Source organism: Hemiscyllium ocellatum, chromosome 1 (genome assembly GCF_020745735.1).
Source record: "Hemiscyllium ocellatum isolate sHemOce1 chromosome 1, sHemOce1.pat.X.cur, whole genome shotgun sequence".
Lineage (NCBI taxonomy): Eukaryota > Metazoa > Chordata > Chondrichthyes > Orectolobiformes > Hemiscylliidae > Hemiscyllium > Hemiscyllium ocellatum.
The window spans coordinates 35,162,159-35,172,918 of NC_083401.1; the positions used below are offsets into that span (position 1 = coordinate 35,162,159).

At 42.0% G+C, this 10,760-nt stretch overlaps 1 protein-coding gene across 8 annotated transcripts in view; it reads right to left on the reverse strand.

Annotated features, from left to right (window-relative positions):
* LOC132818026 (protein FAM53A-like) overlaps nucleotides 1-9,517 on the reverse strand; it is a 109,471-nt gene extending 99,954 nt beyond the window's left edge. For 5 of the 8 annotated variants that reach the window (XM_060828635.1, XM_060828693.1, XM_060828684.1 and 2 more), the window contains exon 1: nucleotides 8,722-9,038. The gene's annotated coding sequence lies outside the window, so the exon portion shown is untranslated. Of the gene's footprint in view, nucleotides 1-8,721; nucleotides 9,039-9,467 lie in introns of those variants that run through there. The other 3 variants (XM_060828640.1, XM_060828648.1, XM_060828665.1) reach the window with 3 other exon arrangements.
* Nucleotides 9,518-10,760: the final 1,243 nt, after the last annotated feature.

Sequence of the window (10,760 nt, forward strand, 5' to 3'; positions counted from 1 at the left end):
CAGACTTTCACAACTTCAGAAAAAGGACTAGAAGATTCAAGAATATGTATGCCTTGAATACAAGCACAGCATTTTTGTTTTCCTCCCACTATACTGTGCACCACTCCTCTCAACTGTATGAATTTGAATAAGGATGCACTGACATGCCCTAACACAGCGAATAACAAAGCTAAAATTGGTCCTCATTATGAATCACTTCAAGTCCAATATCTAGACTGACATTTGAATGGTTAAGATTTAAAAGAAGGGCAAGTTTAAAAATATTTTGCATTCACATTTGGATTTTTTTTAAACAGCTGTTGTGGCTTGCAGATTTGTTGCTGACTGTCTGACAGGCTGAAAACAGGAGGTACAGTAGCTATGGGAAGGTATGTAAGCAGTTGGGAATATAAAAGGAAGAAAGCTAGTCAGTTCAAAGACCAAAATCACCAAGATTGCACCAGCTTGTCATTTTTGTTCTTTCATATTGCCCATCCTAATTGCATGGACAGCCTGTGAGAGCCAGGTACGGAGTCACATGTAGGTCAGGCCAGGCAGAGACAGCAGATTTATTTCCCTGAAGGACATGAGTGAACTGGTTTTGATAACATTTGCTGGTGATTACATGATCGTCATTAGCCTAGCTTTTAGCAAAAATTTTAATTCATTAATTTCCAACATTTGGCAGAACATTAGCCTGGGGATCTAGATTAATAATCTAGTGTCACACCACTACACCATCACCCATAAGATTAGTTTCCAAATTGTGCAGCCAAATATTTCCCACTGCTCAGCCTGTTAAGTCTCCAAACTAACTAACCTAGATCAGAAACAGTTAAAAAGTATTGACAAGTGCATTAAAAATTCTCTGTATCAACACTGCTAACACCAGACCAAAATAGGTCAAATTCTGTCTTTATGGGCCACTGAAAAGAGCTACCATAAATGTTTGCAGTCACAATTTAAATGAATATTGCCAACAACTTCAATACATTTCAAACTAATGCCAAATGATCTTCGCTAAATTTCAAATATTGAAAAGCGTGGCACTGGAAAAGCACAGTATTTGACGAGCAGAAGAATTGGTGTTTTGAACATAAGGCCTTCAGAAGGAAAGTGGGAGGGGGTAGAAGGGGACTGAGAAAGAGGAGAGAGGTGGGATGGTGGGGGTGAGAAGATGTAGCTGAGAAGGCAATAGATGCAGATGAGGGATGATGGCGATAGGGCGAAGCAAAAGCTGGAACAGATAGGTGGGACTGTTCAAGAGGGAGGTGCCAAATTGGAGAGCGGATCTGGGACTAGTCGGGGAAGGGAAGACGAGGAAACTGGTGAAATTGACACTGATGCTGTGGTTGGAGGGCCCCAAGGCGGAAGTCAAGGTGTTCTTCCTCCAGGCATCGGGGGTGGCTAGGATTTGGTGGAGGAAGCAGCTCAGGACATGCATGTCCTTGGCGGAGTGACGGGGGAGTTGAAGTGGTCAGCCACAGGGCAGTGGAGCTGTTATTTCAAATGTGAAAAGCAACAAAACATAATTAAAAGCAGAGTTTTTAAGTATTATAAAACCTATCAGATTAAAAAAAAACACAAGCAGATAAAAACCAGAGCTCCCACAGACAAGAAATAGCCCAAGCCTGTAATTTGGATATGCCAGTCCCAATGCAATGTAAACCACTTAGAGCTTTCGTGGATTTAATCAGTTGTCTTGTGATTAACTATGATCTAATTAAATGGTAGACCAGCCTTTAGCTGAATGCCAACCCTGCTATTTAATAACTGACTAAGCAAGCATATACTCTCAAAATAAGAAAATGCACAGAGGTTTAAACATTAAAGGTTTATTGAAAATGTAAACAAACTTTCCTGGAGCTTAAATGCTTACAGTACTACTTTTCAACATTGGGAGCTATAATTGGTCAATGCCAATTCCATTCTTTCAGAGAAATTTATTTTAGGAAAACCTCACATAACTGAGCAAATAGGAGGCAGATCCAGTGGTAAAGGGTTGCTGATCCGACCTGGAGACCTGTGACCAGTGGTGTGCCGCAAAGATCAGTGCAGTGTCCATGTTGTTTGTCATTTACATAAACGATTTGGATGACACCAAAGGAAGCGTAATAAGTTTGTGGATAACACCAAAATTGATGGTATAGTGGACAGTGAAAGTACAACAGGATTGTAATCAAGTTGGCCAGTGGACTGAGGAACGGCAGTTTAATTTAGATAAATGCGAGACATTGCATTTTGATAGAGCAAACCAGAGCAGGACCTGCGCAGTGAATAGTAAGGGCCTGGGATGTGTTGTGAATCAGACAGACCTAGGAGTGTTGGTACATAGTTCCTGCAAAGTGGCACCACAGGTCGACAAGATAGTGAAGATGTTTGACATGTTTTCCTTCATCAAATTTACCAGGGATCTTTCCAGCAATGGTGGATTTGAGTTATAAGGAGAGACTGGATATGTTGGGACTTTTTTCACTGGAGCATAGGAGGTTAAAAGGTGACCTTCTAGAGGTTTATAAAATCGTGAGGTACAGATAAGCTGAATGGCAGGTGTCTTCCAAAGGATGGGGGATTTCAAAACTAGGCGGCATATTTTTAATGTGAGGGAAGAAAGATTTTAAAACAGATATGAGGGGCAATTTTCTTTTTGCACAGCTGCCCATATGTGGAATGAACTTTCAGAGGAAGTGGTGGATTTGGGTACAGTTACATTTAAAGGACATTTAGATAAATTTACCAATAAGAAATGTTTGGAGGGATATGGACCAAGCACATGCAGGTGGGACTAGATTAATTTGGGATAATGGTCGGCATGGACTGCTTGAACCAAAGGGTCTATTTCTGTGTTGTAAGACTATGACTATCAGTTACAGCATTGAGTACAAGAGTCCCTGAAAGATGCCACCCAGATTGATAGGATTGTTAAGGCGGCATAGTGTGTTTTGGCCTTTATTAATAGAGGGATTGAGTTCTGGAACCAGGAGGTTATGCTGCAGCTGTACAAAGCTCTGGTACAGCCACACTTGGAGTATTGTGCAGAGTTCTGGACACCGCATTATGAGGAGGATGTGGAAGCTTTGGAAAGGGTGCAATGGAGATTTACTAGGATATTTCCTGGTATGGAAGGAATGCCTTAGGAAGAAAGGCTTAGGGCCTTGAGTTTGTTCTCATTAGAGAGAAAGTGGTTGAGAGGTGACTTAATAGAGATATACAAGATAATCAGAGGGTTAGATAGGGTGGACAGGGAGAGCCTTTTTCCAAGTATGGGGACAGTAAATAAGAGGGGACACAACTTTAAAGTGAGGGGGGATAGGTATAAGTCAGATGTCAGAGGTAGTTTCTTTATTCAGAGTAGGAAGGGTATGGTATGCTTTGTCTGCATCAGTAGTAGATTCACCAAGTTTAAGTGCATCCATCATTGGACAGGCATATGGATGTACATGGAATAGTGTAGGTAAGATGGGCTTCAGATTAGTATGACAGGGCAGTGCAACACCGAGGGCCGAAGGGCCTGTACTGTAATGTACTATGTTCTAAGTTGGGAGGCCACATTACAGCTCGCTGTACAAGACTTGATAAGGCCGCATTGGGGCACTGCATAGTCACCCTGCTATAAAGGTGTTGTTAAGCTGTAATGGGTGCAGAAAAAATTTATAAAAAATAATATACAGACTGGAGGGTTTGACTTATAAAGAAAGGCTGAATAGGCTCAGACTTTTTTCTTTTGGGCATAGGAGGCCAAAGAGTAACATTGTAAAGGATTACAAAATCATGAGGGGCATGGATGGGAACAGGGGCCTGAGGAGCAACTTTTTCGTACAGAGGATAGGGCAAACATGAAACGAGCTGCCAGAAGAAGCGGTACAGATGAGTACAATTACAACATTTAAAAGACAGACATGGATTGGAAAGATTCAAAGGGATATGGGCCAAACAGGCAAGAAAGACTAGGTCAGTTGAGGAAACCTGGTCAGCATGGATGGGTTGGACTTAAGGATCTGTTTCCATACTGTATGACTATTTGATCATGTCTACTTTGACAGTATTTTCACCTTTAAAAATCAACATCACTACTCTAAATTTACAGATGTTAATCACTCAATCTACCATTCTAATAGTACTATTACTTGAGGACAACTTTACACTATGTAGTCGTCCAGAGGTTTAACAGTCATTAGCTCCATTTGTGAATGGATGACTGAAGCTTATAATTCCCCTCTTCAGCATGACCTGAACAGTGAACTCCAACCACCAGTACGCAAAGCAATTTGCTTCAGTTGCTAAGTGATCAAACATACACACACTCACACTATTTTCAAAATAGTGGATGTTCCGGTAGTAATCTTCCAGGAACCCTTAGATTCTGGAAAAGTCCCAGAGGTTTGGAAAACAGCTGATTCAACCCTTTATTTAAAAAGGGAAGGGGTTGGAAAAGGAAACTATATATGCCAGTGAGGTTCTTATCTTGTTCGGAACGAAGTAGAGCATTCTGAAATACATGTCCCTCACAAAGGGGAAGTTATATCTGTCAAATTTACAGGAATTTCTAGCACAGGCAGAAAGCAGGACAGATAAAGGGGATGCAGCAGGTTTCTTTTAAAAATATTCATTTACAGGATGGGACATCACCTGGCAAGGCCTGCATTATTACCCAGCCCTATGGCAGTTAAGAGTCAACCATATTGATGTGGTCTTGAGTCCAGGTAAGGATGGCGGTTTCCTTCCCTAAAGGACATTAAAGAACTAGATGAGTTTTTCCAATAATTGACAATGGATTCACGGTCACCATCAGACTCTATTCCAGATTTGCTAACGCTGTGGCAAGATTCGAATTCTGATCCCTAGTATATACCTGGGATACCTGGATTAACTGCCCAGCAATAATACCATTAGTCATAGTCTTCCCTTAATGTATTTACAGAAAGGTTTGACAAGATACCACTCGTCAGGCTACTTAAGAGCCCATAGTATTGGAAGTAGTATGCTAGCAAGAATGGAAGACAGTTGGGATAAGGGGGCATTTTCAGGGTAACCAGGAACTAGCGGTGTGCCCCAGGGATCACTTCTGAGGCTCAACTCCATATATATTAATGTGTTGCTGGTTAAAGCGCAGGTCAGGCAGCATCCAAGGAACAGGAAATTCGACGTTTTGGGCACAAGCCCTTCATCCTGATGAAGGGCTTGTGCCCAAAACGTCCAACTTCCTGTTCCTTGGATGCTGCCTGACCTGCTGCGCTTTAACCAGCAACACAATTTCAGCTCTGATCTCCAGCATCTGCAGTCTTCACTTTCTCCTCCATATATATTAATGCCCGAGATGAGAAAAGTGAACACATGATAGCCAAGTTTGTGGATAAAAGAAAATGGATGGGAAGGCAAATGGGGATGATGAAAGTTTGCAGGAAATGTCTTTTTCATTTGTTCATGAGGGCATCATTGGCTAGGCCAACATTTATTGCCCATCCCCAATTGCCAAAAGGGCAGTTCAACAAGCTTGCTGTGGGTCTGGAGTCACACACAGGCCAGACCAGGATGGATTGCAGTTTCCTTTCCGAAAGGACATCAGTGAACTAGCTGGGTTTTTCCCAACAATGGATTTATGGTCATCACTAAACTCTTAATTCCAGATATTTATTGAATTAAAATTCCACCATCTGCCATGGCAGAACTCGAACTCAGGTCCCCAGAGCATTGCCTGGCTCTCTGGATTAACACTCCAGCGATAATAACAATGCGCCATTGCCTCCCCTATGTAGACAAGATCAAGCAAACAGGCAAAAAAATCAGTAAATGAAATATAATGGGGGAAAATTTGAGGTTAAATACTTCGTCAGGAAGGACAGGGGCTTAATACTATTTAAATAGAGAGCTGCAGAACACTAGAGAAGAGGGATTTAAGACCCCTCATGCATAAATCTTTAAAAAACTAACATCAAAATTCAACAATTAATAAGGGAGACAAATTGAATGCTGGCCTTTATTTAAAGGATATGGAATACAGGTAAGTCTTGGTCAATCTACACAAGGCACTAGTCAGACCACAGCAGCTGTGCTCTTCCAGCACCACTAATCCAGAATCTGGTTTCCAGCATCTGCAGTCATTGTTTTTACCTCCGGAATCCTGAACAGGTTTGGCCACCTTATCCAAAGGATATATCAATATTGTTGGCAGTCCAGATAGATTCACGAGATTGATGTTAAATATCGAGGAAGTTTGAAGAGGGGTCAAGTCTGCACTTACTGGAATCCAAAAGAATGAGGAGAAGACCTTGTTGAAACATCAAGTCTTAGAGGGCTCGATAGGGCAGATGCAGAAAGGTTGCTTTGCCTTGTTGCAAAGTCTAGGACCAGAGAGCATAACATCAGAACAAAAGGTCACATATTTAAGACAGCTGAGGAACATAAGAGAAAGTCAGGGCTGGAGACCAGCGTTGAAGAGTGCAGTGCTAGAAAAGAACAGCAGGTCAGGCAGCATCCGAGGAGGAGGAGTGTTGGCATTTCGGGCCATAAGCCCTTCATCAGGAATGAGGCTTGTGGGCCGGGGGGAGCTGAGAGATAAATGGGAATGCAATAGGTAGATGAAGGTGGCAGTGAACACGATAGGCCAGAAAGGAGGGTGGAGTAAATAGGTGAGAAGGAAGATGAACAGGCAGGACCATTCAAGAGGGCAGTGCCGATTTGGAAGGGTGGAACTGGAATAAGGTGGAGGGAGGAGAAATGGGGAACCTGGTGAAATCCACATTGAGCCTGTGTGGTTGGAGGGTCTCCAAGGCAGAAGATGAGGCATGCATCCTCCAGACATTGGGTGGTTAGGGTTTGGCAGGTCCTGGGCCTCATTCATAGCATGCCCTTGGCAGAGTGGGAAGGGGAGTTAAAATGTTCAGCCACAGGGCGGTGGGGTTGGTTAGTGCAAGTGTCCCAGAGATGTTCTCCGAAACAATCCTCAAGTTGGCATTGCCTTGAGCAGCACAGTGAATTTGTGGAATCCTTGGCTACAGAGGGCTGTTGAGGCTGGGTAATTAAGTTTGCGCATGGCTAAGAGAGAGAAATATTTTTAATCAATAGGGGAATCATGAGTAACAGGGAAAGAACATTAAAGTGGAATTAATGATGACCAGATCAGTCAGAATCTCACTGAAATGGCAGAGCAGACTCCTTGACTGAATGGACTACTTCTGCTCCGATGATTTATCCAAATTGTTGACTCCATTTTCCTAAAGAATCATCAAGAATCATTGATCATTTGCGAACTCCACACATTTCTGCATTCATGATAACATGCTCACTATTTTCCACTATGTCCTAAATCAAGGGATTGATTGCCAATGTTATTTGTGGTCCAACTTCTTCATTATAGCTTGCTACAGACCCAAAACTACAGGATATGAAATATATTTGCTCAGCCTATTTCAGCATTATTCCAGTAATTTCCAGATTTCCAATAAAAGCACAAGTCAATGTATTTTACTTGAAATGAAAACAATGAAACACATGTTTGTTCAGTTCAGAATGGAAAGTTCCCTTTCCAGTTTATTTTTCTTAAGTTCACCTCTGCTAATAGTCTATTTGCTTACAACTTAATTTCTCAAATCAAAATGTATGTAGCGGAATCCCCCTGGAAGGAAATTTTACTGCCCACAATAAACACTTTGCTTTAGCAAGCTAGGTTTACTTTCCAAAAAAAGCAGTCTGCGGTTGGAGTTTAGTGCTCTCTCAGCAGTACTGATCCTCAGCTACACAAATGATTAGATGACTGAATTTTAGATTAACTCACCTAGTTTTCTCAGTGCTGAATGGTACCATCATAAAAACTAAAATTGTACAAATATTTTCAAAGTTTAACTCATTTAACAGGCAGCTAGCTGGCCAGAAAGTAGTAAATGCAAAAATATTACCTATCGCAAACTGATAAAGGCATACATGACATCAGTTAAAGCAAAGTTTGGAATTTTCTCAATAATTAAGTTATATATTGTGGAATGCAAATAGGCTCATAAATCATTAATTAGCTCTGTTAGGAATGGCAGCTACTTTACATATGGGTGAACATGTATACAGTTAAATTGCCAATTCCCTTCTCTCAACCTCTAAAAAAACATCCAAGTATAGAGACTTGATATATGCTATGTTACATTATATTCGCAGTATGTCATGAATCTTAATGGGTTTTATTTTCCAGCACAGAATATTCAAAAAAATTAAACCAAATTTGAGCATTGAACATGCAATAGGGTGCGTTAGTAGCAAAATTGCTGAAGCAATATTGGTGCTCCTGCTGTAAAATAACAGCGTTCATGAGTATAAAATCAAGGATTCAGGACAACACCACAATGACATCATTAAAAGCCCTCAGAGAAAGAACACAAAGATGGACAGTGATCCAAGATACACCTGATTATTTATTTGATGCTCCGCCAATTAGGGCACTTTCATACAAAGGAAATTCCTCATTTGGTAAAAGACGAAGGCAAACCTCAATTAAAACCAGAATCATGCACTACACAGTACTTAAAAATGGAAACACCATCCAACTCCTTTTATTACTTTGAAATGAAGATAGGAATGAACATCAGCCTGTGTCACTAACGAGCATCAACCTCTTTTACACATTAACCTCAGTAAAGAAAAAGTCAAAACTGCATTTACAATTCTGTTATATTCGTTTCCCAAATGCTACCAGTTTACCCAATAAAGGTTAAGGATTATCTGCTTTAAAAATTCATCGATTAATAAAGTACTCACCGTCATTTCTTACCGTACCAATGAAAACCTCCGACTGAGGGGTGCTGGATAATAAGGTGCCCTTATTTCTGAGAGCGCTGCATGCCCGTATACCCCAATCCCCCCCATGTACAAACAGAGCCAGGGAAACACAAGCCCAGGAGCTAAATCAACCCAACTCCCAGCAGCGTAGACCCGCCCCCAGCCGCGCGCCTATTGGAGTATCCTCTCCACAGCTGCCAGCCCTCCCGAGAGCCGATTGGCTGAAAAAACTATCGTTCAAGCGTTCAGACCGCCCTCACCGAGTTAAGTAGTTGGGAAGCAGCGCCGTGACGTCAGTTCGCAACCGCTTGTGCCGCAGAATGCCGGGAGATTGAGTCCCTACCCCTCTCACCGCCCCCAACGTCGCCGGGAAAAAGACTACACCTCCCACAAGGCCGTGGGAACTCTAAACAGCATAGGCCCCAACAGTCACTACCCGCACCCCCTCAAAGCATCCCCAAGCCCCCCACCGCAAACCCACTATCAACGGCAACAATAAAAACCCGTCCGTTAAATAAAAGCCTCAACTATAATAACCCTCAACACTTTTCCTACCTTTTATACAAAATATATATATTGCTACACACTTAAAGATATATCTCCAACAAAAGTACAGCATCTCAAGCTCGTCTCTGAAAGAATAAAAATCTTGCCCAGTTTTCCTTTTTTTCACCCTCCTCTTATAACACAGGCACATTGATTTATGATAAAGACGAGCAACGTACGAAAAAAGAGCAGCACCTTCCATTCACATTTGCATCTTTCTCCCAACCGCCAGGAGAAATGAGCTGCCGGCCTAGCGCCGCCACCTTTATAACCTCGGTGCGTACCATTTACACACCGTCATGGGGTGGCGGGGAGACGGAGGGGCAACGTATGGGACAAACCGGGGCGGCGGCACCTACGGTGGGCGGCACGTCAAGACTTGAGTCCACCTCTGCGGTCGGCCAGAAAAGGCGGACATCGACCGGCGGGGAACCTGACCGCTTGGACAGCACGGCGAGGAATCACAGCACCCCCTAAATTTTCCCGGCCGTGCAGTATGGAGCGGTCCCAGTCCGGGTCCCAGATTATAAACAATGGAACCTCGTGGGAGTTGCAGCAGGTCAATAACCTACCCGAATAAAACAGAGAGCTTTAATATAACACACTGCAACCGTGCTCATTCTGTTACCCTTGTGCGTGACGGTCTGCAAACTATACCGTTTACATGCGTTAAAGTACGCGATAAGTAGATACCTATGAAGGGGTGAATGCAGACTGAACACAGCACACGTCTGCTTTCAAAAGGAGATTGTTGCATTTAGTTCTCGTCGCATTCGATTCTACCAGATATTAATTTCTTCCTTAGTTATTTTAACTGTTGCATTTCAACATGCTTGTCGGAATAGCCCTTTATTATTAATATGTTTTAAACATATCGCAATACTTTTCTAGAGAAGTAGAGATAAATAACTGCTACCTGAGACCGAAGACACAAAATCTCGTAAAAGAGAAATACTAAAATGAACTGCGTATCTTATAAACATTTAAATAGTACAAGGAATTTGCATGAGTTACTCTTTTATTCACAAAATGCACGAAACATTTTCGCCCTATTAAACAGATTAATTAATTTGTATGCTAAATACAGCCTATAGAACAGACATACTGTACTAACTGCGCGCTTCTAGGCCAGTGATGCCATCTGCTGGGGAAGAGATCAGCCTTCATTGCAAAGGAGGTATCAAAATTTCAGATTTTAAGTAACTAGAAGTAACCACAGGAAGTACTGGTCAGTCAAAGATTAGCCTGAGAACAGATAAAAATCAATTTTGAATATTAATCATCTTGTAATCTTAGTCTGTCAGGATTGAGGTTTCCATTATGGTTTTCTTAAGTGTTGTTACAGCTATTTCCATGTTATTCAATCTGCCACTTGCAGGCCAGATGTGATGCTTGAAGGGTCAGGTAGATAAGATGTTTGGCGCTTGTGTGCTCTCGGCATGACCTCTGTATGTTGTCATGCAATCTCTCCA